At 31.3% G+C, this 27,884-nt stretch overlaps 1 long non-coding RNA gene and 1 pseudogene across 8 annotated transcripts; one reads left to right on the top strand and one right to left on the bottom strand.

The window, feature by feature from the left end:
- The first annotated feature begins 228 nt into the window (after positions 1 to 228).
- On the top strand, positions 229 to 27,678 carry LOC143248955 (protein GVQW3 pseudogene; annotated as a pseudogene). 7 transcript variants are annotated; one of them, XR_013027298.1, is made up of 5 exons: positions 229 to 860; positions 1,083 to 1,363; positions 8,851 to 8,989; positions 12,742 to 12,834; positions 25,327 to 27,678. The product of XR_013027298.1 is annotated as a protein GVQW3 pseudogene, transcript variant X2 (transcript). The 7 variants fall into 7 exon arrangements; XR_013027301.1 differs by lacking the exons at positions 1,083 to 1,363; positions 8,851 to 8,989 and adding an exon at positions 9,074 to 11,201; XR_013027299.1 differs by lacking the exon at positions 1,083 to 1,363.
- On the bottom strand, positions 1,245 to 2,885 carry LOC143248956 (uncharacterized). Its single transcript, XR_013027304.1, has 3 exons — positions 2,683 to 2,885; positions 2,254 to 2,401; positions 1,245 to 1,379 (listed from the first exon to the last, which is right to left on the bottom strand). It is a non-coding gene; the product is annotated as an uncharacterized LOC143248956 (long non-coding RNA).
- Positions 27,679 to 27,884: the final 206 nt, after the last annotated feature.

Here is a 27,884-nt window from a genome sequence, read left to right as displayed (position 1 = left end):
TAATTCAGTGCTTTTTCATCGCATTTGTGTGTTTAAAAATTAACGAAAAAATAAAAAGAGATGAAAATTCAACACCTTGCGAGTTTGTGGCAAGACGGAAATAAGAATGTTTAAAATATATTTTAGTTCGATCATATTGTTCATTTGTATCTGAAGCTGACTTACTCTGCTATTTAAGTAACTGTATTTATGTAACCACTCGACTTGACTGGTGTGTATGTATCAAAATACTGTAAAATTGATATAAAACTAGTATAGAAAAGCAAAACAAATATTTTCAAATCTATCGTTATTATTACACAAACAGGTTTAGGAATATTTATTTGTTTGCAATTAATTAATAAGCTACACAATGAGCTACCTCCACTTTGCTCACCACCGGTACCGAAACTTGAGTTCTAGCATTGTAAGTCTGTAGGCATATCGCTGTGCTACTGGGAGACAGAGGAGATAAATATTTCAATTATTTGGCATGTTGAGCTGCAAATCAAAAGGTCTCAAGTTTGACGTGTGATGCTACTGATTACGTTTAGGATATTTAGCTGTGGACAGTGGTGCTTTTAGACCTCAAGATCCTCTGGAGCAAAATTAGGTTAGAGTCACTCATCAATGCTAATTATTATGGAGGCTCCAAAAGCTTGAGGAAAGAAGATTCGTGAGCCTATTAATTAACTTAATTCAATTCAACCCGTGAGGTGAGTAGATATGCTTGTGACTGTGAGCTCTTTATGAGTGACAATAAAAAAAAAAAAGTCTATAAAATTGTCTATAAAAGTGACAATTAATGGCACTTAAACAGTCCGGCAAAATCCTTGTGACAGCATGTTCTTTTGGTCGGCTGCCCTCGCTGTGGATAACAGGTAATAATTATATTTCTATATCTAAATCTTTGTGTTTTCAGTTACAAGATTTCAGCAAGAATTACTTGTTCTGTACACAAAAGAGTAACAAAAAACAGAAACATTTCTTTATTTCAGTGTTTTATAACGTAGGATAGGTACTAATAGAAAACACGGAAATATTACATACAATATTTCATTGATTCAAAACATTTTTTATTTTGGTTTTTGTACTGTTGTCAGGGTCCGTCATTCGTCACTCTGGAGCCTTGTGTAGAATTCAGTTAATAGGGCCTCATAATATATATGCAAAAACGGCTCGTTTGGGTTGAGAAAATATTTTACATAGAAGAGCGAACAATGTTTCGACCTTCTTCGGTCATCGTCAGGTTCACAAAGTGGGTTTTCTCGACATCATTGAGGGCCTCGTAATGATAAGAAAACTCAGAAAGAGATTAAAAGGTATAGATAGCATCGGAGGCCCTTACAAGTGTGGGGACCTGAGCAGTTGCCTGGTTTGATAGGTAAGACCGCCCATGGCTGTTGTGAAGAGAGTTTCATGAAATAACTAAATGTAGTTTTAAAATAACAGCTCCTATTAATCTGAAATCAGTTACTCATCATAAAGTTTAAGACTAACTGCTATTAGAGACTTGTATAATGTTTCTCGTTTAATTGTCTATAATTATTCAAGTAAATCTATAAATGCTCAAAAAATAGTAATCCTTGAAAACAGTTATCACCAACTTTTTCGAGATATCAGAAGAAAGTAATTGTACCACAACTTTACTCGTGATATAAACCATCCAAGCTACTTGACTCGTAAAACTTATAAAAACCTAATAAAGTTAGATCTAAAGCTCATTTAACAAAAGCACAGAATAATTGTCCCAAGTATTCTCGCAATAAAAGAGTAAAAAAAAAGAGTGCAAAACCTCCTACAGAGTAGTTTGACAGGCAGATCTGGACATATTAAAAAAACTAAAATATTTAGGTCTCAGCAAGTCTATATATACAAATACATTAAAATACAAAACCGACTACAATGGTATAAATTTAGATAAGAAAGGTGAAATTATAGAAATCTAGAAAAGTTTGTTTTCAAATAGATAAATTAAATATTTTATAAAACAATGATTGCATATATATTAGCTGAAGGAATAGTATGCAAGGTTTTTAAACTCAAAATATCCTACACTGAAAATATGTATACATATAAGTCATTCTTTGAAAGATAGTATAGGTACATTGAATATACGGTGAAATATGCAGCAACTGCCTATTAAAGAAACACAAATAGAAATATATTGGGACTATACACTACTTAGGCAGCTCAAGTATAGAGTACGATGTGTTTGGTTTTCAAGTTTGTTTCTGATCTTATACAACAGATAGATATTTGGTAATTACGAACTTGTAGAGGTCGAGGATTCAGTGATCTTCCATTGCTTTGCTCGTAGTTATAGATGTGTAACTGATGGGACATGTGGGCTAGAAGTCTTTGTTTCAAAATTCTTGCTAATTGAGGAATGTAGTTGCAAGTGGAGCACACAAGTCATTAACTGGAGAAAGTTTGCAGTTAGAATAATAATAATAAAAAAAAAAGACTAAGGCTTAGGTTCAGAACACACTTTAGTGTTTAATGTAACAATCTTGAATAAACTTTCAAAATAAACTTAAGTTTCAATAAACTTACACTACTTTCCAAGCTATTCTTTACTCCAGTAACTATTCAAATGCTACAAATCTAGGCTCAATCAGTGATACCTTTGAGTTACTATATGTTTCACATAAATTTCTAGTTATGTTCTTTGCTTAAAGAGAGGTAGCACTGATTATTTACCTGAAGCTTGAGTGAAACATGCTGGTTCTGGTAGGGGAGACACTGGTATAGCTATTCTATTCATCAGTTGCTTAAGTTGATAGTGTTTCTCAGGAGACTGGTAGCAGACCTCTTAGTAGATCAAAATGCAAATTCACAACTCATCTGGTTCTAATTTTAGTAACAGACTCTTTCTAACCAGATATCTCCAAAACATTGATTTTATGGCCAAAAACAGTTCTTATATCAATTCTCTGTGGTATCCTTGTGACTTTCCAGATAGTTTACATATCCATCTGCAATTAGACCTTTTATGTAATTGGACAATTTTTTGCAACTCTTCATAATTCTTGGAACCAACTCAGATCAAAAACAAAAATACTTCATGAGTGACTATAGTGAAGACAATAACTCAGCTGTTTACATGTATCTATCCTACTTCAAAGGTTCTGACTAACCCCTTATTTGGAATATTTTCCAAGTTCATGTAAACATCTTTCGTAACTTTCACTGTTCTATATTGGTGACAGTCTGTCAATATGATTCTCATATCCAGTCTCTAATGAAGTTTATATACACATTCTTATGACCTTCTCTGTTGTGGTAGTGTCAATTAAAACATTTCTTCTTACGTGTGCCCTTGACGTACGTTTCTTTCATAGTCAAGTGTCATAAATGCAATCGAATGCATTAGTTACTTTTGCATAATATTTCATCATAACAGGCTATACATCCTATTCTTGGCATGTATTTCACATTCATTTGAAGTATTGTAAGTATCAAGAAATACCACAGTGTTTCAGATAAGAAAGCAATTTGCATGTACATATACAAATATATATGTACATATTGATCTATATACGCTAATACATACATACATATATGTACATCTAAAAATTCTAAACACTTAAATGAATATGTAAAGTGAAAAAGGAAAAACAAAAAATTAATAACAATTACTATATTAATAATTAATAACAATTATCACTTGTCTCACAGAATTAAGAGACAATTGGGTTTTGGGACCATTGCAATTTTTTGTTTTACATGAATGATAAAGATGAAGGAATGGTCAATAAATTATTTACACTTGCTCATGATATCAAGGTCTTGAGTGCTGCTGGTTGTGAAGAGGATGCTGCTGCTTTATAAAAGGGTTTAGATCATATAGTGAGTTTGACATTTAAATGGCAGATGAGTTTTAATTATGATAAAAGCAAAATAGTGCATGTGGGTTATCATAATTGGAATTATAACTTGAATAGGAATAACCTTAACAGTGTCATGAAAAAAAAAGATCTTGATGTAATGGTTGATCAGTCTTTTATGCCATCCAAGCAGTTTGCTATTGCTAGTAGTAGGATAAATATGATTTTAGGTTGTATCTAAAGAAATATTGAATAGAAGTCTAAAAGTGTTATAATTTCATTGTATAGACCATTGGTTACACCACATTTGGAGTAGTGTTCTGTCTTGGGCTTCTTACCATAGGAAAGACATTGAACTGATGAAGGTTCAGAGAAGACTTACTAAAATGGTACATGGGATGGAGGGGTTGTCATATAAGGAGAGATTAAGAACCTTAAAATTATTTTCTCTTGAAAAAGAAGAGTTAGAGGGAATCTTATTATTATTAAGATTGTAAAAGGAATTGTTAATGTTGATGTATCAACATTTTTCATACTTAATTTGTTTTAGTTTGACCTAAATGATGGGAAAGCCAAGATGGACCAACAGGTCCATTGTTGTCTCTACATATTATGTTATGTTAACAACAGAACATAAAATAGATCAAGACAAAACTAATATAACTTACTCATACAATTTTTAGAAAATAGACAATTTTCTACATCAACACAATAATACCCTCAAGCCTAGAAATCTGTCACTTTTGGCTACCATTGATTGCATTCACATTCAGTTGCTTCACCAGTCAGTATCAGGAACAAACAAACAATCAAAACATATCCATCTCAAACCATTATAACAACTGTTAAGTAAGACCACACTGATATTGCAACTCCAACCCAGATGCCACATCACCACTTCAGCATTACTCAAAGAACAATCCAGTTACACTAAAGCTTAAATAGAGACCACTGTTGTCTAAAATTAACTACATTAACCATGATCAACAATATTATGTTTCTAATGAGCTCAAATATTGTATTTCACAGCTAATTTTATATGTTTTGTTTACTGGGCAAAAATATTCTTTTATCATCATGTTTCTAATGTGTTCAGGATTTGTATTATGGGAAATTTAAGACGAACAAAAAGCATTATATTTGTGTTGTTTTAAATACTTCTATACTGAAAATACAAAATAATAATGCCATAATATAGTTACTTGTAGGAAAACTTTAGTTTTTGTTGTTCTTAAGTTCCAATTATATCAATGTGGTCTGTTAATTAACACAAAAATACATATCAAAAGGTCCAAGTGTTGAACCATAACCTGCTCAACATTCTCCGTACTTTCTCTTGATAATGCAGTATAAACATGACTGAATTTTTATTTGTAGTTAAGTTAAGCCAGGTATTAATCAAGCACTACTGGACGATTGCCCCCTTTTGGTTAGAAGTAGTAACTTAGGATTGACTGTCAGACTTTGAAGTCTAACCTGATCATTCAGTCCATGCATCAGAAGTTAAAAATACCAAATTTAATGAATTCTCTCATAAATGTCATTACGTAAACCCTATTAAAAATTTAATAACTTGTGAGTGAAAGTAAAGATGAATGTATGACAACATGTTGGCCACAGTGTATCTTCCATGTCCTCTGCCAACAAAGACTTTCTTCATATACAATTGCACTTTGCACTGAAATGTTAAGTAAGTATTCATATAATTATGTTCATTCATGAATATTTCAACCTTCATGACTGAGAAACATTACTAACAACCAAACAAAACAATAGGCACACCAGGTTTAACTCTGGTATGATACACAACACTATTCTGTACATTTCACATTACAGGGGTAACTTCAAGTAGAAACATTTTATTTCTCTTAGCTAGTACTGGCAAAACAAGTCAAACTGTATTATTTTGTTAATGTAGCATAAGTCTAACTATAACTTTTATATTTTGCATTTAAATTTACTACCTGCCAAATATATCATTGTCAAAACTTTAGATTTCAAAGTTCATGAACTATTTCTGTCATGAATGGTCTACCCATAGGGCATACTTTCTGCCACATGAGTAATGTTGAAAGCGCTTCGTGAATACAACTACAATTGGTTATTTCTTCATCATGCAGTACCTGTATTTAGTATGTGTGATTACATAACTTGTGTATGCAACTGCATGACCTACTCCATTCTGTAACTGCAGGAGTCCATTTCTACAATGTCATTGAAGAATTGTACCATTGACAGGTTCACAACAGCAATTTTGATTGTTCAACCAGACATTAAGATATCATGCTGTTGTCCAACTGCATCCCTTTAAAGATGACCTCCACTAATCTCTCAAGAAATGTGAACACAGAGGTATTGTGACTCCATCTGCAAGATTCACATGTGCTCACTGCTGGTTTTAGATCCATTGCAGTGAGGATTTGATGGTTATCCCATTGAAGATTAGTTTTTCTGTAGTACTTGTATAACCTATGTTAACACTATCATGAACTGATAATGGTGCAATTGTTCTTCAAACAAAAAGTAGATTTACAGTTAGGAAATATATATATTATATAATATCCCTTGATTGTGAAAAAATATGCAAAAACAATTAACCAAAATTTCAAAGTAAAATAATTATAGATGTCTTTTGTTACAAATTGGCTCTTACTAATTAATCTGATAATTATGGTTATATTTAGCTGATACAGTTTTTATCCCATAAATAAATTGTAAATTCAATTTGATAATTTAGCAGTGATAATTAAAAGAAATAAAATCAACTTCATAAATTTAGTGACATGTTACAGGTGCATATAACTAAGAAATAAAGCGATTTATTTGTACAAGCATTTATTCATTTAAGTTATTCAAAACTGCCGATTGTACTTCAAACAAAAAGAAACAAAGTTTAGAAAATACTTTTGAAGTACAAAAAATCCATTAATTTAAAAAATGAAAAAATGTAAAATAGGATGGTTGCTTCTATTCTGATAATTTTTAACACAAATCTGTCAAGTTGAAGCTTCAGTATCATTTTTAGTAGCTAAAAACCATAAAATTACATAGTTCAAATGCAACAAAAGCAGGATAAATCATCCTTCTCATTTCATGTCCAATTTACTTTATGATACTCATATAATTTGACAAAATAATCCATTTACTTATGTTTAACAAAGATGGATGATGTTATATATATATATATATAGTGTTACTAAGGATTTTTGTTTTTCAGTAAGTATCAACATATGAATACATCTTCAGTGCCCTAAGTAAACATTATTTAACAATAAAAACTATTATAACAGTGTTACATAAGTCAGTTTCTATCATACATTCATTTGAATGAAACAAATAATATACAGATTATATTTTTTGTTTGTTAATACACTGTACAGTAAATGATTGTGCTACGTAATAAATGTGATTAATCACTTTTATAGAATAGTAACACTTACTATTTTTCCATAAATCTTTGAGGGCTGAATTTTTACACTAGAGATGTAACTTACATCACACATGTTCAAACCACACTTTTAAATGCAATGTAAAAAACATTCGTGTTCTTTCGGACATCATTAACAAAGAAAGTATACAATCACACTTCAACCCCTTACAGTTAATGTTATTTTAATCTTTTACTAAGGAGAGAGGAGCTGGCAAAATTCAAAGATAAGTTTGATCACAGTCCTATGTGCTTCATATTCAAAGCCACTGACTGGCTTGGTTTTAGAAAATATAAAGGGCAAAAAGTCAAGTTTGAAAAATCTTTTTGACCTTTAGTAATACTTTCATTTGAATGTACTGAAAGTTTAATTACAACAGAATTATAATACACTGTCACTATCTATGAATTTACATTATATTTAATATTGAAAATAAACTGTATAGATTTGATGTTCACTTTACAAAACATTAAATGTATTGAAACATTTCAGTTAAATACAATTTTTGTTTTCAAACAGACTGTTTTCATAATGTGATTATCAATGATAATATGTTGTCATTATTTAGGTACTTACATTATACTTAATATTGAAAATAAACTACAAAAATTTAATTTTCACCATACTTGAACAGTTTTCATATATCACTGAAATTTAAATGCCAGTGAACATAGTTATTTTACTTTACTTAGGAATATAAAACAATAAACATATATTCTCAAGATTTGATGGGATATTTAAATTGCATGCAATTTTTGTGTTCAGTTAGACTACATTTCTAAAATTTGATTACAGTGATATTATGTTATCACTGTCATAGTATTTACAAGATATTTAATATTGAAAATAAACAGGTTAAACTCTAAATTTTATATTTTCTACATAAATGTAGGGTTCACTATAATTTAACTAAATTTTTATGTCACTGAATTTAAAAACCATTAAACATAGTTCTTTCACTTTACACAATGATACAAAATGTATATTAAATGCATATTCTCAATATTTTATAGAACACTTCAGTTAGCATACAGTTATTGAACACTGCATTCCATGTACATTAAAAGAGCCAAACTGTGTCAGTTGGCTTAGTATATTTTTTCAAAATGAAAAATCTATTTGAATCTAATTTACATCTACTCAAACATGTACAATGTACGATATTTCATTATACAATACAATGAATCATATAATAAAAAAATCACTTCCAATCTACTTTCAATACTTAAATGTGTGAAATGTATGAGGTTTCCATATCCCCTAATGTGTAATTACTATTTGAAAGATATGGTAATGTTTAGAAAAATAATTTGAAACAGTGATGCTATATATTCAAACAAAACACTACACAGAATAGGTCATTGGCACACAAAATAAAGGTCAATTCTGAGTTGACCAAGTCCATTTTGCAATACACTGTCAATCTGGGTATCTCATCCATATATAAATAGCTATCAATCAGTATATTACCACTTTCAATTCATGTGATTACTGTATCTTATGGTTTTTACTAGTTTTAACCATGGACAACTCATGTGATGTATACATGATTTTGAATATATTTTTGATCTAAATGAAACAAGTACTGTCACAGATGTATTTTGATAACTTAGATTTATGCAGGATATGGTCCAACTATCCATCAAAAGCAAGGATCTAAACAAGTGAGAGAGAAATGCATGTTAGCAATTAGATGGTATTTACTTCCTTCCATGGCATCTAACTGTTAAAGAGGCTGAAGCTCTGACTATTGTAAGTTGTTCTCATATAATTTACTTACATTGATTAATATGCATTTCTATACAAAATAATCTCATTTACTTCTTTCTTTTATAGACACTTTCCAAGGTGTCAAGCAGTAGTCTAGTGTGAAAAGAGATGCAAGTTTTCAAAACTTACATATAACTAATTGGAGTAACCATCCTCTGGACAGAAGTCATGTAAATCTGTGATTACTGAAAGGTTATCTCAGGACATAAAAAGTTGCAAAAATGTTCATAAAAACTGCAGAACACAAAATGTGAAATTGTAAGATTGCACATATTTCCACATGGATCTAATAAACCTCCATGCCAAATTTGGCTAAGATCCCTCAACAGGAGGAAAAGTAGCAGTAAAAAAAATAAAAAAAATTGAAATCTTGTCTGTATTTTCCTATGAACCCAACAAGCTTTCAGGCAAAATTTGGTGAAGATCCATTAACAGGATGTGAGGAAGTGATGAAAAACACCCATAAGAATCACAAAGTTCAAAATTTGTTTGTGTATCCCCATATATCTCTATATCAAATATGGTGATGATCCATTAAAAGGAGATAAGGTAGTGGTGAAAAATTGCAGAACTGAAAATGTGTGTATATCTCTCTCCACAGACCTAATGAGCCCCCATACCAATTTTGGTGAAGATTCATTCAGATCTTGCGTAGTAGTTACATGAACATATAACACACAGAACTTCAGTATAAATCCATGTGTCGGAAATTATTTTCCTTTACAAAATATATTTATTAAAACATTTTCTTTGACTTTTATAGGTATCTGCTACACACCCTCACATAGAAGCTGGAGATTTTATCATTATAAAGTCTGCGAGTAAGAGTTAAAACGTATATTGCAGCATTTACTACATACAGTATACCTTTTAATCCTAAAACATACAGACTTGCTAACATTATGAACACATACAATAATAACATTCAAAACATACTGGATGATACAAAACATCTAATGTACCATTACATGACTTATTTAAAGTTACTGCATCGGAATTATCAATAGGCAGTGCCAGACATAAATTATCAAACATTAGTCTTGATTGGCTTTAAAAAAAATACTTAAAAACATTCACTATTACTGAAGACAAAAGGCAAAATAGTTTCAAAACATTGTCCTCTACTCTTGTGTTTCTACAACAGGCAGATGCCATCCATTCAACTTAGATTGTTAAGTGAGTATTTTGTATATCAGCAGAATATTACAACATACATTAAACAAAGAATGGTAAAAACAATTGATATCATCATGTGATAATTTTTTAGTGTAGAAATTGTCATTTATTGACAGGAAAAATGAAATCCAGAATTTCATGGATGTCACAAAATTATGTGTAGGATATAAATTGTATGTCTTAAATAATCATTTATATTTTCTCCAGGATAAAGATGTCAATGATTTGTCAAATAAATTCTTACTGTTCTTATTTTGAGATAGAACAGAAAATTGGAATTCGAGGTAAGTTATTGTGTGGTCCATGATTTTAATGTTAAGGAAACAGTTTTCAAAGATTATAATTCAAGTGACAAATTTTGTAAATTCTTATTTTCAGAAGAACATGACGATTACACAGTTATAGCACATAAAATGAAAAGTTTTCATAGTCATTTTTAACTTGAATTATCTTATTCATCAATGGATAAGGAATGACATGATTATAAACAGTGGAAAAAGTTATAAATATGACTGTCAAAAGCCTCAGAATTGGAATAATCTGCAGTTACAATTTTATACCCATCTCTTTATCATTGTTTACAAAAACACTTGAAATAGAAGAACAACAGCAAGAGTACTTCTGTCATGTTTTCAGCATAAAGTCAAATTTGGAATATTGAAGACCTATACTGAATGCCAGTTTTTACTATCATACCATCATGTCAACACCAGTAAGGCAAAAGTTCATAAAGAGGTAAAAAAAACACTGTCAAAGGTGATTCATATCAATTTTTGATATTGTTGTTACCTTGAATATTTTGTTCAAAGTTATATTTATCAATGTTTTTTTGTTCTTTAGATATTGTTGATATGCCTTTAATTCAAGGAAGTTTCTTGCGATCCGAGATGTAGGCTTCTTCAGATGCATGACAGTCATTTCTGTATGCATGGCTGTATATAGCAGCAAATTTATACCACTATGATCACTTGCTTTCATATCTAATCATGGATACATTATGACCAACAACTACAGCTAAGTGAGTATCTAATGGTTAGATTATGTACAAAATCTGTATGAGTCAGAATCCAACATGCACTTTATGTATGGAACAAAACACAATTTATGATTTTTATGGGTACTACCATGATGAATGTAATAAATGTAATGACTCTCACATAAGGAATGTAGTTCTAAATAGATCCGTGTTGTACATTAGAAAGGCAGAAACAGCTCAAAGCTCTATGATACATGGTCATACCAATGTGGGAGCATGAATTTAAAAAAATCAAGACTAATGATACAGACTTAATGAATTTTCTAAGTGACCATATAGTGACTTCCCACCTGAATGTACAAGATACCTAATATGGAAGAATGGTCAATGCAATAAGACTTTTATATGATATAAATGAAGGATAAATGAACGATTACATGGATTTTATATCACTGCATCTATGGACAAACAAATATTGGGAGTATCCAGTTGGATATCCTACAATAATCACAAATTTCTATAATTTAAACAATTATTTTGGTTTTATGAAATGTAAAATTCTAGCCAATAGAAAACTATTTTCCAGTTTTTCCATTTGGAAGTAATGGTAAACTTGTCTTTCCTTCATGTGTGGAATCCAGATCACCACAACCATGTAACCACAGTAATGACAAGAGAGCTTTCCTCAATACCTGGGTTACAGAAGAGGTAAAATGAAAAGCAGTCAAGTGTGGGTACAAGGTCATAAAAATATGCGAGTTATTTTCCTGTCAAGTCTTGATCATTTTAAGAACTATAGGAAAAGTTTCTTGAATTAAAGCAAGAAACTTCTGGTTGACCCTCTCACTGTATAACATTAGAGACAAACAATATCATGAAAATAAAGGACTGCAAATAACCCCTGAAAATACTGTTTTGAATCCAGAATAAATGGTTGCAAAATTATGTCAGTTCTTTTTGGGAGATATTGTGGTATGTCCGAGTACAAACCAAATCTTTTTATATAACATCTGTTAAAGAATGTCACTCATTAATGAAGAAGTAATAGCTTTTCATTGAAAACATAGTATATCTGCCCCAGAAAAATTAAATCAATATCTTTCTGGTGGCGTTCACAACAGCAAACATTCATCTGAAATTATATAATACACTATAGAAGTTAGATGTGTATGTTTTATTTTATGATACAGACAATATTGTACATATTTCAGACAGTTTTAATGATCCATCTATAGGGGATTACCTTGGTATATTTACAAATGAGCTAGATGGGCATTATACAACATCATGGATCACTGATGGTAAAAAAAAAGCTATGAGTGCTTACACAACAAGAAAAAGGCATGCTGTAAAATTAAAAGATTTGTCCTCAATTTTATCAACAGCAAAAATTCGAACTTGTCATCAATGAAATAAATATAGCAGATATACTCAGTCCTTTCAGTCATCTATGACTGTGAATAATAAGATTATTTGTAGGTTTAAAAACTCACCATATACACCAAGGAAGAATTATTGTCCAGTTACACCAAATAATGCATCCTTTCACACTTTAACACAGTGATTTTTTTTCATCTAATAGAACTAACTCCTCACCAAAGTTTATGGGTTGAAAAGATGAGATGCAGGATGTTGAGAGAAATTCCCAAGTATGATCAAATATGCTCTATATAAGGCAAGTCCCATTTCATTTATTTCTTATTAGAATTTGAGATGGATAATTGCTAGTATATTCTTTTACGTCTTTAGTATCTTGTCTGACAGGAAGTGGAAATTGCAGTTTGTTAACAAAGTTTTAAACTTTGCATTGTGAACTTATTTATCCTATTCCTGAAAAAATCTTACGGTTTTATGCTGAAGTTCAATCATTCCAGAAGAAAATCAATACAAAATATTTCTAACATTCAATTTGTCAAAGGATTGCCTGAAAAATTATAAAATATGGTTTGATGAACCACAACTTCATTATTTACACATAGAAGTCACCATCTGAATTAATCATTATTTTAAATTGTACAGAATCTATTATTACCACTGTAGTGTCAAAAAGTAAATGTTATATCTAAGTGGATGTATAAATAAATAGGTTTTAAATACTGTACTCAAAATCTCCTCATTTATTCACCATAACACTTAGAACAACAGGAGTTGTTCTGTGCATTACCTAAATCAAAAAGTAAGCATATTAAAAGAATAATTGCCAGAACTAAAAATGAATTTGAGTATTTGTGAATGTGCTTTATACGTTTTTAACAGTAACATTCCTGTGACAAACATACAAAAATAGAAACTTAGACAATAAAAGTAATTATTGAGAGAGTTGACTGTCAAGAATACATCAATTGAACAAAAAAGAAACTTACTAATATATATAAAAGAGAGATTTTACCATTACTCATAGCACCAATACTTTTATTATTTGGTGTTTTGTCAGGATGGCTTATTGGTAAAGCTGCTGGAATCTAAGAATATGGCAGAACGAATGTTTTTTTATTCCTAAAAAATTGGTGCATTCTCTTTATCAATCCAAAGGTTATGAAAGGCTAGATAATGATATGACTTCAGTCATACAAAATGATACATTACCCATAGATAGAGCAAAGATGATAATCCATTTGCAACAATATACCATTCATTCACAAGTCATGGAACCTGTTAAAACTGAAATGGAATTGCCAACTCATGAACATTTAAAGATCATCAACAATGTTCCTCAGAAATATAAAAAGAAAGCTGAAATTCTATTAAACATGTGAAGTTCCAATGGGGAGGGGATCTAACATGGAATGATCATGGAGAATCAGTGATTATTCAAATAACATCTCAAACAGTAACACAATTGACCTAATCAATGACGTGCTACAAAATAAAAGAATTTTAACTACATTTTCCACAAGTTTTCCTAGAACGTTTGTATCTGACAATTATTCTATAAATTCTTTCCATCCTGTAAGCAAATGAAAGTATAAGAAACTTGATAAGTGTGTTAAAAGACCTAAACTTACTGTATTTAAAGGGATCTTTTTAATAATGTATTATTGTATTATTCATTCATTCATTCATTCATGTCTTGACTATCATCATGGACTGATATCAATCTTTTAAAATTTAATATCATCCATTGTAAAGGCCAAATTATTGTTATTGTTAGAGATAAAGTTCATGGTAAAAAAATGAAATACAAATAGATGGCACAGAAAATAATAGCTAATACAACCCTACAAGTTATCTCTTATACCCTACACATCCTGCTAGTTTTGGAAGAGTACAATCTTTAGTTATACCTGTGAAAGGACCAAGTAAATCTGTAACTCTAAATCAGGTTAAAGACTTGTTAAATTGACAGAAGACATATACCCTAAACAAATGAGTAAAATAAGTTTTCAAAAACAGAGTTAACCTTTCTAGGATTAACAAATAATGGCATGCTAACTTCGACGATCTCTCTAACCTAAGTCAGTATAATTATTTACTTATGTGATAGATGAAAACAAAGTTGAATAAGACAACTGCATAAATTATGAGCTTATTAAAATAACATTGGGAAGTTTAAAGAATAATAAGGATCCTGGGTCAGATAATATTTTCATAAAGGTTTTAAAGTAGGTCAAGGATTAAATATGTGAACCACTTCCCACAATTTTTCTAATTCCTTGAATAGTGGACAAGTACCAACAGATTGGAAATTAGTTAATGCTACTCCTATCTTCAAGGGAGGTAACAAAAGTTGTCATAGTAATTACAGGCCTATTAGTATTACATCAGCTGTGGGAAAAGTTTTGGAAGGTCTAATAAAAGGTACTTTTCAAAGTCATTTAACAAAGCTTGGAATTTTATAAAATAGTTAACACAGTCTCCCTAAGAGAAAATCTTACCTTATAAATCTTTTGACATGCTTTTAAAATATTACTGCATATGTAGATGAGAGTAAGAGTGTAGATCTGGTGTATCCGGATTTTCGGGAAGCATTTGACAAAGTGCCACATAAAATGCTTCAAAAAAAAAGTTCTCTGTAGGTGTGGGGGATACATTAACTAATTGCGTAGAAGAATGGCTTCATAGAAGAAAGCACAGAATTGTTACAAATGAAGTTCAGTCAAACTGGATTATTATTAAAGTGGTCTACCTCAGGGCTTAGTCGTAGGACCACTGCTATTTTTTGACTTACATTAATGACAGATGAAGGAATAGTCAATAATTTATTTAAATTTGCTGAAGATAAAGGTCTTGGGTATTTCTGGATGTGAAGAGGACACTGTTACTTAACAAAAGGATTTAGATCTTTAGTGAATGGGGCAAATAAGTGGTAGATGGCTTTTAATTATGATTCATGCAAGATATTGTATTTACATATCATAATTTAAATTATAAGTATAATTTGGATGAGAATAATCTTAACAGTGTCAAAAAAAAAAGATCTTGGTGTAATGTTGATCAGCCATCCAAACAGTGTGCTGTTGCTAGTAGTAGGACAAATAGGAGGTTGGTTTGTGTCTACAAAAATACTGAATACAAGTCTAAAGAGGTTATAATTTCATTGTATAAGTCATTGGTTAGGAAATATTTGGAGTACTGTGTTCATTCATGGGCTCCTTACCTTAAGAAAGACATTGAGTTGTTGGAAAGTGTTTAGAGAATGGTTACTAAAATGGTATGTGGGATGGAGAAGTTGTTATGTGAGGAAAAATTAAGATTCTTAAAACTGTTTTCTCCTGATAAAAGAAAAGTTAGCAGGAATCTGACTGAAGTGTTTAGGATTGTAAAAGGAATTGATAATGTTGGTGAATCAACAGTGAGAATTATAGAACTAGGGGACAGACAGATTTAGGCAAGGTAGAAGCCATCTTCATCTAATAATTTTATTTTTCAAACAGAGTTGTTGGGATGCAAAATGAGTTGTCTTTGGATGTTGTGGAGGCAGTAAATTTGAATAAGTTTTAAGAAAAGCTAGATAAATATATGTATGATAAGGGCTGACTCTAAAATTTCTTTTTAAGTTTGGCTTAGAGAATGGGACAGCCAAGATAGATCAACAAACCCCTTGCTGTCTCTAAACATTATGCCATGCTATTATGTATAAACTTGTTTACTAAATATGTATGGGTCATTTCACTCAAGGATAACAAAGGTGCAACACTTGTATATTCTCTGTAATAAATTTTAAAACAGGGTCAAAAACCTTGTAAACTTCAAACTGATGCTAGAACAGTTTACTAATCATCTCTTTCTATGGTATCTCATAGATTAAGACTTTCACTTCTTTAATACACACATAACAAAAGTGTATAGTAAAAATATTTAATTTTATTCTTATAACTACAATAATGGTGCTACATTATTAAATGAGAAACTTATATAACTGTACTGAAACATCTTGTCAGTGCTTATAATCAATCACACTTTCACAGCATTAAAAAGCAATAAATAGATGTTAATCACTAATCAGTCTGTGGTGTGTAAAACACCTTAGAAACTGCACACTAAAGAAAAATTTCAGTTCAAACTAGGCCATCAAGTATGTATTAGTAAAGTAATGCATCAATTTAAGAAAAATCATAAGCCTGGATGGGCAGACAAAATATTTATGATTTACCAGAGAATACCGAGAAATCTACTAATGCAAGATTATATCCAAGAAAAATTAAATTGGACATTTTACGAATTTGAACTACAAAGAGCTATAAAGTCTACTGATGATATCTACACCAAAGGTGAAATATTATGTGAATAAGGAAGGGTTGAAAACAAACAATATTTGGTGAAATGTAAAAAATATCCTAACAAATTTAATAGCTGGATCTCCCAAAGAGATTAGAATTGTTTGCCATCATGTAATACATATAAAAATATTTCTCATCATTTACATTGATCAGTTATATGTGACACATTAGACAGTAACATTTGTATGAATGATTTTGCTAATAATACTCTGACAAGCTATATCACTCATCTTCTTAGATCTATTAACATGAAAATTTTGTGGGAAGTGGACTTCTTTGAATTACAGTAAACATATAATTGGCCTAACATTCTTGATGGAACAAGATGCATCACTTTTTAGGTTATCACTCTGCAACTATAATAAATTATATTTTTCCAGGTCATTACAAAGAATCCAATGATTTATTTAGAATTTAAAACAAAGTAGAAGATACACTTTCTAAACATGACAATCAACTTGTATTTATGTATAATTCATTCACTCAAAAAGTAAGCATGAACATAAATGTTGTAGGCTTAATAACACTCAATCTTGAACACCATTAAAACCTGGATTTGATAATAATCACATGAAATAGAATCCACTATAGTTCTATATACTACTGAAGTTCATGGTGGATTTTATTCACTCTATGTTTACTGAAATATGGTGGAACCTAGTCTTTTTTGATAAATCATTCAAGTTAAAGGTCAAGATGGAGACATGATCACCAAAACATTTGCAAATCCCCATTACAGACCCATTTCCAAATACAATCTGTAGACCATATAGAATGGTATAAAGAACAACACTGATCGACAAATTTCATTTGAACAAGGAAGAGTGATCATAATGCTCCTTCTTTGCAAATGTTGAGAGTTCCTTACTATCAAGAACCAGTTGTCTGATGCGTGTAATGGTTTCCAATTAGGTTATAGTAATACATATCATAGACAAGTGGGAAACAGTTTATTTTATTATGCTGGTATTCAGTAGCAAGGGTAAAATGGATTGGGAGGTGATCCTAAGTAACTTGTTTCATCTGGCTGTGCCACTTCTGAAAAAAAAGAAAAAAAAAAGAGCATTATCCTAAGGAAACTAAGTTGTTTGGTCAGGAATAAATTTGACATCAGATGTCAAACAAGGAAAACCTTTTGATAATGCAAGAAAACAATGACCAATACAGAGTTCAGAATTTAGCTCAAGATGCTCTACACAATAAAAAAGAAGAAACAAAGGTTCCATGTTCAAAATAGTTAAAACTAAAAAAAGAACACTGCTGGGTCATAAAAGTAATGTGATAAATATATTACCTTCTATCTTCACACCTAATTTTTAAATTGAATAGTTTATTACCTGTTACATGTACATGTGTGTGTGTGAAATATTAATGGCACTTACCTACCTTCACAGTTTGTAGGTCAATTGTGGCCTCATGTGGTTAATGCACTTAGACTGTTATGGTTAATAAACCATTGGCGCAAAAATGCAAGTTAGAGTCATGGCTGCACTACAAGTGTAACAGTTGAGTCCCATTATTTAGACTGACAATAGGTGGCTAAGGATGCTGTGGACTAGCTGTGTAACTTCAAAGTTAGGAACAACTGTGTGCAGATAATTCTTAGTTTAGCTTTCCCAAAAATTTCTGCAACAAACAAGCTTTACAGGTAATTGCATTTGAACTATAAGAACATTAAGTTGTTCATGCTGTGGTATTTTCTAGCTATCATAATGTCACCCACATTAGTCATTTAGGTTATATGTAGGTTTGAAGGATCCCTGGAAAGAAACAAAGTTAATATGTGTTTATTTGAATGATTTTCAATATCTAAACAGAACTGAAAGAAAATACTGAAATTTCGAAAGCATTAAATATTAACAAGGAATTAGACAGAAAAAAGTATTGTTTTATATCACAGTATATTTATATGATTACTTCTTCTGATGGTTCAGTGATAAGTTTAAGGGTTTATAATATTAAACGTTTTTGGAACACTACAGATACCCAGTTGTGCAGATTTGTGCTAAAAGATAGAAAAGCAAAGGTTTATATTATTGATGGCTATATCTCAGGTCTATAGGGATCTCTGACACAGGCCATGTTACTCATAAAGTGCCACTTAGGCTCAACATGCCAATACTTATTTTAGTCTAAACTTCTCAATATGTATATACATATATATTTATCTTGTTAGTAATGAGTTGCAATAGTGTCACCATTTGTGAAAAAGACAAATTAACAAAATACTGCTACTTATTTCTTCCAACTATTAATTATGTCAGTCACTTGGCATGTGAGTACACAAATAACCATTTGACACCAAACATCTTAGTTATATTACATTTCCACTTTCTGGATATCCAATAAAGTTGATTCAAATTGAACAAAATAGTGTAACTGAGGGGAATATCTTATAAATAAGTTCATTTAATTAAAGTTGTTTAAGGAAATCATGCCCTTGTATGTACGTTTTTAAGTTTATGGATTGATTGTTTCATTTAAAATTTCCCTGTTAATTTATCCTGCAACAACTTGGAACATTGTAATTACACTAATAACAAGAACCAAGTCATAAGAGTGCCTAAACTGTGAATTTGAGAATGCAAAATTTGCGACTCATTACTGCTTCACATTTTTGTTTGTTTTTGAATTTCCAGCAAAGCTCGAGGGCTATCTGCACTAGCCATGTCTAATTTAGCAGTGAAAGACTAGAGGGAAGGCAGGTAATCATCACCACCACCTACTACCAACTCTCAAGCTCTCTTTTACCAACAAATACTGGGATTCACTGTCATTTTATAATGCCCCAATGGCTGAGAGGACAAGCATGTTTGGTTGGACAGGGATATGAATCTACAACTCTCAGATTGTGAGTCAACTGCCCTCCCTAACCATCTGGCCATACTGCCAAATGAGTGATTAGGATATATACAATGTATCTTTAAGTCCATTAGTTATCAGTTGTTTCTGATTAGAATGTATTGCTGATGATTTCTCAAAAACAACAAAATTCAGTTCATAACACATAAGAGGGTAATAAAAATACTCCATGAAAGACTAACAGTCAAGTAAAAGGTTAGAACTCTCAGTTAGGAATGCTTATGAACAATTACCTGCTTTACTTTTGAGTAATACTTTAATGTAATTTTGAGTAATAATACATATATGAATACTTTATGTGTGCATGCATGTGGAACATAAGAGGAATTTTTTTTTAAATCTTCCAAGTAATTATATATTTCATATTACTAGCATGTGACTTTGAATCTAAATGCTTGGTGACAAATATTCTTTTCAAGTTTTTAAACTTAAATTTTGTAAAATATGATCCAAAATTTTTAAACCAAGATTTTATGATAAAATGTAATAGTATTGCTCATTTAAATTGTTTTGGAGTTAAGCACAGAGCTACACAATAAGCTATCTGTGCTTTGCCCAACATGAGTATCAAAACCCAGTTTCTAGAGGTGTAAGTCTGCAGACATTCTGCTGAACCACTGGGGTGTGGGAATGATTTTATATATATTCAGAATGGAAGCATATACAAGACGTGGTCATGTACACAACAGTTTTCGAAAGCTACTTTTCAATTATAGCTATTTGTTATTCTCTTGGAATTTGACACAATTTTTCTGAAATATAAAATTCTGTACCTAAAATATTTTATTCTTTTGTTTTCCATGTATCTAGATAATATCCAAAATGGGTATACTAAAATATCAAATACCATATGATTTGAAAATATACCAGCAGGAAAAAATGTAATTATTGTAATTATTTTATCAAGAAAATTATATCCATTAAAACAGCAACAAAGAATCTGTTATGTCCACCAGAGCATGAAATGTCAGCAGGTAGGTAACTCTTGTAATTTTTTGGATTTAGGTACTCACAAATGCTCATATAACAGCATCAAGAAATGTTCTACAAGTATTATTACATTGACTAACAAAATAGACTTCATAAATGATAATAAAAAAACAGAAATAGTTTCACAATCACAGATGAAACAAGAAGAATTTTTGTTGAGAGATCACTGATCCTCTCCAGTCTTGTTAAAGCATTTATCACATCCAGACATTAAATTTTGCATCACCTACATTACAACATCAGTAAAAACAAATTTTCTATAGTATTTCTGAATTCATTTCTTTCCAGGTGTTCTCAAGAAATAGAAAAATTCTAAGATGAAAAGAAAGAAGTGAAAATTAACCTTTTTATTTTGAGAAATATAATGCAATAGCTTTGTTCAAATGTTTACAGCTTTTCACAGAAGATAAGCCAATTTTTCACCAACCTAACAGTTATCAAGTAGACATTTCTATGAAACAGAATCTACTACTAAGTAGCTCAACTAACAAATCTATGAAATATCTTGACATATTCCAAAAAGAAGCTGATGTATACAGCTCTTAGGAAGTCAATACATATAAATACATTACAATAAAAAACTGAAGAGACTGCTTTCAACTTAAACAAGAAAAACATGAATGCATGTCACTCTAATATATAGTTTTAAGAAGAATTTTCATATGGGATATTAGTGAAATGACCCTCAGTTGCCTAATAGAAAATAAATAGTAGAAATATATACAGTTCAAATGTGAAGAACAACATTTCAAATGTTTTCTACCTTTTGCCTTCAGGTAAGTTTATATTCCAATCCAATCTTAATAGGTATTTGGATAATTCTGAAACTGGGGTGCTTGAGGATTCAGCAGTCTTCATTTGCCTTGCTTCTAGTTATAGTTAATAGCCGAGTGATATATATCAATACATACACATATGTACATATTTAAACACACACACGCATGCAAATGTTTTGTAAAAAGTAAAATTAATAATGATTAGCACTTGTTTCTCTAAAGTAATGTTATTACTGGTGTTGATAAAAGGGAAGAAGGCAGTGGAGAAAGTAGAGCCCAGCAGTTGAAATGTTAAGAGAAACCTAACAAATAGCCCATATTGGACTTAAGTTCCTTGAGAGAAGCAGGAATTTAGAAGTAATATGCACAGAATGAGATCAACAATGCCAGTATCTATAAATTAAATGTGGGGGAGTAGCCAGAAAAAAAAAAACACTTTCACTGGCCAAGCACCAAAAATTCTATATTATCAAGATATTACAATAAAGGCTCATGAATAAAAACCTGAAAAACAGAAGAAAACCATGATTAGAAATTAAGTGATAATGTTAGGCTTAAATTTTGGAATATGAAAGGCTACATAAAGCTAAAACATTGTCTAAAAAGTATCTTTACTTCTGGAAAAGTGGCATGTAGTTTTGAAATGTAACATTGGCATAAGCAGCTTTGGTGGTCTTCATTCAGATCTTCTCTACTGCCCATCTAAAAGATTCTGGTGGCATTTCTATCCACATTTTAACACAGTAACATCTTCTTCCTCTTTGTCAGACAGGATCTCTCTAAGAATGTCTGCTACTGTGTTTGTTCTTTTGTTGATGGCAACTGTCTGTTGATCATCAAGTTCACTGGTCAAGATTAATGAGCTTCATCATAAGAGGTATGATGGTGGATAGTTAGTTTAAAATCAGGGGTGTTAAAAGAACATTCAATCCCTCTTCATCCCAATCATGGTTAAAAAAAAAGATCCAAGAGAAAACAAAAAATGTTAATTATTGGTTTTCTTAGTCTCTTTCACCAAGAATGCCACCTCAAGTGAAATACCAAATTAAAGTGAAAAACAGATGCAATGTTATGATCTTCTAAATTCAAACAGTCTCCATTTGACTAATGATCCTGGTCTCAATAATTGAGATTAGCAAATCCAATGCTGTATGAGGGGAGATGAGAGTACTCCAACAAAAGTATACTTCCCCTGGTTGATTGCTGAATATTTTAACAGACCAGAGCCAACACTGTTCATCTGAAATAAAGCTAAAAGATGACTTAACAATTTTGCACTGATATGAAAGAAATATGGAAAACAACAAGTACATACTGTACAGTTTGTTTTGATTTTATTACAACTTACATGAATTGCAATTGACATCCTGTCTTATTTGAAATTTTTTTATGGAATGTATATATTTTAGTTGTGGTTTTGTTTTCCAGTGAATGCCTGGTGTCCTGTGTGGTAGTACAAAAGATTTTCAAGAAAATGGTATTGAGACTATTGCTATGTCTTGGAGATTTGTTTGTTTGTTTTTTAATTTTGTGCAAAGCTACTCGAGGGCCATCTGCACTAACTGTCCCTAATTTAGCAGTGTAAGACTAGAGTAAAGGCAGCTAGTCATCACCATCCACCTCCAACTCTTGAGCAACTCTCTTACCAACTAACAGTGGGATTGACCGTCACATTATAATGACCCACAGCTAAAAGTGGGAGCATGTTTGGTGTGATAGGGATTCGAACCCACGACCCTCGGATTGCAAGTCAAGTGCCTTAACCACCTGGCCATGCCGGGCCATATTTTGGAGGATAATTACAAGTTTATCAACAAGGCAATGAGACCAGGAATAATTTTCTGTGGTCCACCAGGAAGCTCAAGAAATTGGCAAAACAATGGATATTGAATGCCTCAGCTCACTATGGAATTTTAAAGCACATAATAACTTTGCCTTCAATTAGCTTTATGAGGACATGACATCATTCCATGAAATTATTCTTGGGGGTGTAGTGGGCAAATAAATTTTCAAAGGCCCAAGATATTTCTTGTTACCACTGTATTAGAGAGTTGGTATTCCAGTGTGTAATCAAATATTTCAAATCTTTAGTTGTCTTTGGTTCAATGCTGATAACTCATCTTAATTTTTATTTTATTGTCTGGAAATGAGATGAACTATTCTTCATCTGTGTATGGAATCTGTGTTTTGTTTAAGTGAATAACTGCTTGGTTAATAGTCAATCTTTGTCTCTGTGTGTTGAAGCATTGCTGACTACTCTGGATCTTCTCTTGTATCTATTTCCTCTGCATGTCTGACAGTATTGCCATTGATTCAAGTTACATAGTACAACTACCAAGTCCATCAAAAATAAAAACAAAAACACTTACGTTGTTCGAGTCACAAAGCAGGGAAAATTGTTAACTTTTAAAACATTAGATCCTAATATCTCAGTTGGGGGTAGGGCTACTGAGTATCCAATGATAGTACTAATGACACCCCTGTGGACACATCTGCATTTCACAATTTGAAGTCTCTCATATTTTTAGGTATGCTTGATAATGTAAAGTTTCATTAATTATCTTTGACAACAGGTTTTGTTCAAAGGAGCTACAGTTTGTAATCTGAGTGCCTAGCTACCCGCCTCCTTTCTTACAAGAAAGTAAAAAATGACAGAACATGTTCAGTTTATTTTATACTCTTTTAGTTTTTAAATATTCATTCATAAAATTACAGTTACAATATTTGAGTTAAAGCTTAGAATTGAATTACCTCTGATATAAAATTTGAAATATTGTAACAGATCAATTTAGTCTCATGTTGAAGGATGTGAAGAATTTACTTTTTCTACTTAACAGTAATTAGTGTACCAGTTTCATTTCTCTCTCTGTTGCACTACATTTCCAGTTCTACTGAAATCCTTGAGTTTGATGATGACAACTATTTTTATGCACACTCTGCAACACTCACATTTAATATTTTCCATAGTGTATAATAATCCACGAGGAAGGTGAAGAGGAATCCCTCTATTCCTGTGCACGTTTGGTATTGTTATTATCATCCCTTAATACCTACCACAGTGAAATAAATATAACCACAATGAAGCCTTCATGGTGCATTATAATTAATTAATGTTATGCTGTTGCTTTTTACAACAGTTATTGCAAAAAATGAATAAATTTGATAAAGTTATAATTTTATGTAAATGTTTAAATTGATCGCAATAGTGATGGTATGTTTGTTTAAATTTTGTGTGTGTGGCTTGTATATTAAGGACTCTGTAAACAACAAAGTAGCAATGTCATGGATCCACAAATAATACCCTGCATGAGTAATTTAGAAAAAATTGTTTCCAATATTAATTGTAGAATTAAATTGCTCATGATTATATATATATATATATATACTCAGTATATTATCAACTATTACTTTAAAATTTATAATAAACCAATGGTATAGCAGTAGAATTACTTCTAAATTATGTATAGCATTTTGGGTATGCAAACAAAAAATCTTATTCCATTTTACATCTACTAATTTTTTGATTTGGTAATGAAATGATAAGTATTTTTAATGTAAGGAAGAACTAATGTCAATGTTTTAGGATAGTTCTTTTATATGTATATTATAACGAAAGAATATTTTCAAAAGAATTAACTATTTTCAATGATTAATTATCTATTTAACAAACTACATGCAATGGAAAACTTTTTTTTTTTCAGATTTAGTGAAGTAAACCAGTAGCATAAAAAGTGCTGAGTTATAATAAATAAATAGTAAATACAAGATGCAAAAAGATATATAAGCATATCAGACATTGTTTTTTTTTATTATATTTAGAACTGTGCTATGCATCAAAACTGGCAGTCATCATTTCAATAACTTATCTGCATGAACTGATATATATACGAGGGCTGTTCAAAAAATACGCGGACTGTTTGAATTGTGTGGCTCCAGTTGGTTCCAGGGGAATCCACTTGATGTCGCTAGGTTCGCACAGATCAGCTGATTACGACGCCATTTTCTGATTCCAGATATCTTCATTTGTGTATTAGCTACGCGGTTTTAAGTGAAGTGCGATTTTTTTCGTTTGGCGGATTTCAGAATGAATGACCTGAAGGAGCAACAACTTGCTGTGAAATTTTGTGTTAAACTTGGAAAATCTGCGACTGAAACTTTTGCTATGCTTAACACGGCTTACGGTGATGTTGCTGTGAAGCATACGGCATGTTTCAAGTGGCATGAACATTTTAAGGATGGTCGACAGTCCATTGAAGATGATGAGCGTCCTGGACGTCCTTCCACGTCAACTGGCGACCCACACATCGACAAAATCAACACCCTGGTGTGGGCAAATCGACGTATGACTGTCAGGGAGCTTGCTGAAGAGTGTGGGATATCAGTTGGATCTTGTTATGAGATTTTGACCGAAAAATTGAAGATGCACCTCGTTGCTGCGAAATTCAGCCCTCAGAACTCGTGAGTTTTTGGCCGAACACTTGATCACTGTTCTTCCCCACCCCCACTACTCACCTGACCTTGCAATTTTTTCTTGTTCCCCAAACTCAAAAGATCCTTGAAAGGAAGAAGATTTGAGACGATTCCCGAGATTAAGGCAAATGCGATGAAGGAGCTGGAGGACATTACAAAAGAAGCGTACCAGGACTGTTTCAACAAGTGGAAACACCGTTGGGATAAGTGTGTGCATTGGGGAGGAGAGTACTTTGAACGGGTCCCAGACCTGTAACTTCTAAATAAAGTACATTTTGTTTTATGACGTCAGTCCGCATATTTTTTGAACAGACATCGTATGGAAGTATGTTTGATACTTTTTTGTCCAGTATAGCAGATAGTTTACCTTCATTTGTGTTTTGTTAATTTAATGCTATAGAAAGATCTATTTGTGCTTTTCCCACCATGGGTATTAAAATTTAGTAGTGACAGACTAAAGAGAAAGCAGTTAAACACTACCCATCACCAACTCTTGAACTACCTTTCTTTAAACAATGAATAATGGGATTGACCATCATCAGAATGTCTTCATGGCTGAAAGATCAAGTATGTTTAATATGATGGGGAATCAAGCCCACAACCCACAGATTTCAAGTTGAGATTGCTAACCACCAGGTTATGCCAGACCTCTATGAATTTCTTGTTTAGGATGATGAGCAACTAAAATAAGTTATCCCTATTTGACAATCAAAATGTTTGTTTTTATAAGTGTGTGAAGTATTGAAAAAATAACAAATACATTGTTAATGTATAAGAATGTTTAGTGCAAATGTTAATATTTATTTTTGTGAGTTAATATTTTATGATTGTTTAGTTTTCATGACAGCAGTGTGGAAGATTTGTTTCAAAAGGTGCTAGTTGTAAGAAATTTTTGACAACTCTTTACAAGTGGTGCACTGTGTTTGCAACTAAGTTGTTGTCTGGGCATCACTAATACTGTTGACATCACATTACTCAAATCTTTGGTATTTCTCTTGTTACCTTAACTAAGTATTGTTAAATCAATGCATCACAGGTTGTACAATATTCCAGGCCTCAGTGAACAACATATAAATATAGGTGACCAAGTGAGGCAAGTCAAGTTGAAGAAAAGTGAAGTGGAGAAAGAAAATGTGAAGTTAGCTGGAGTGTGAGTGATTAGCAATATTTTAAAGTGAGTTTCACAGTTTAATAGAGATAAGCAATATTATTTGTATTGTCAAGGGACATTCTAAAGTAAGCAAACTGTTTTATGCAGACTTTTACAAAAACAAGACAATTATTTGAAGTTCAGAATACAACTATGGTACCCCAAGGGGTATTGGATGCAAATTTACATATTTGTACTGTGAGAAAAGAAGGTAAAGAAAAATAGTTCATTTTGTCAATTGGATTATAAAATAATTGAAACAGCCTTTGTGAATTGTTTACAAGAAAAGAGAATTAAAGTTTTAGATTCAATTGTGATATCCTATAATGTAAACAAATTTATACACGTTTGATTTGTTTTTAATACATTTTAAAACAAGTGGATTGTGATACATTATGATAATGTAATTATTTGTAAACTGTAGTCACAATAACTATCACTGAGAGTAACACAGTGATCTGTTTTTATTTATTGTTTTCTTTATGAAACATTGGACATATATGTGTATGATGAATTTTGCCTAGTGTGATTTTTTAAATTATTTTAAAATATATTCTTGATTTTGCAATTTCTTTGTAGTATTAAGTACTATTGTGAAATTTTTGAATGACCCCTTTTTTATCTTTTGTTTATGATTTTGGCATATCACAGTGGAATGTACACTATAATACCACTTCAATTACATAAATATGCATCCTTTCCATTTAACAGATTGATAACCTTTGTTCTAAGGTATTTTACTCCCAAATAATGTTTA

The sequence above is a fragment of the Tachypleus tridentatus genome, chromosome 4 (assembly GCF_004210375.1).
Source record: "Tachypleus tridentatus isolate NWPU-2018 chromosome 4, ASM421037v1, whole genome shotgun sequence".
Classification (NCBI taxonomy): domain Eukaryota; kingdom Metazoa; phylum Arthropoda; class Merostomata; order Xiphosura; family Limulidae; genus Tachypleus; species Tachypleus tridentatus.
The sequence above is the reverse complement of the archived record's forward strand: the minus strand, read 5'-3'. Positions and strand labels throughout refer to the sequence as shown.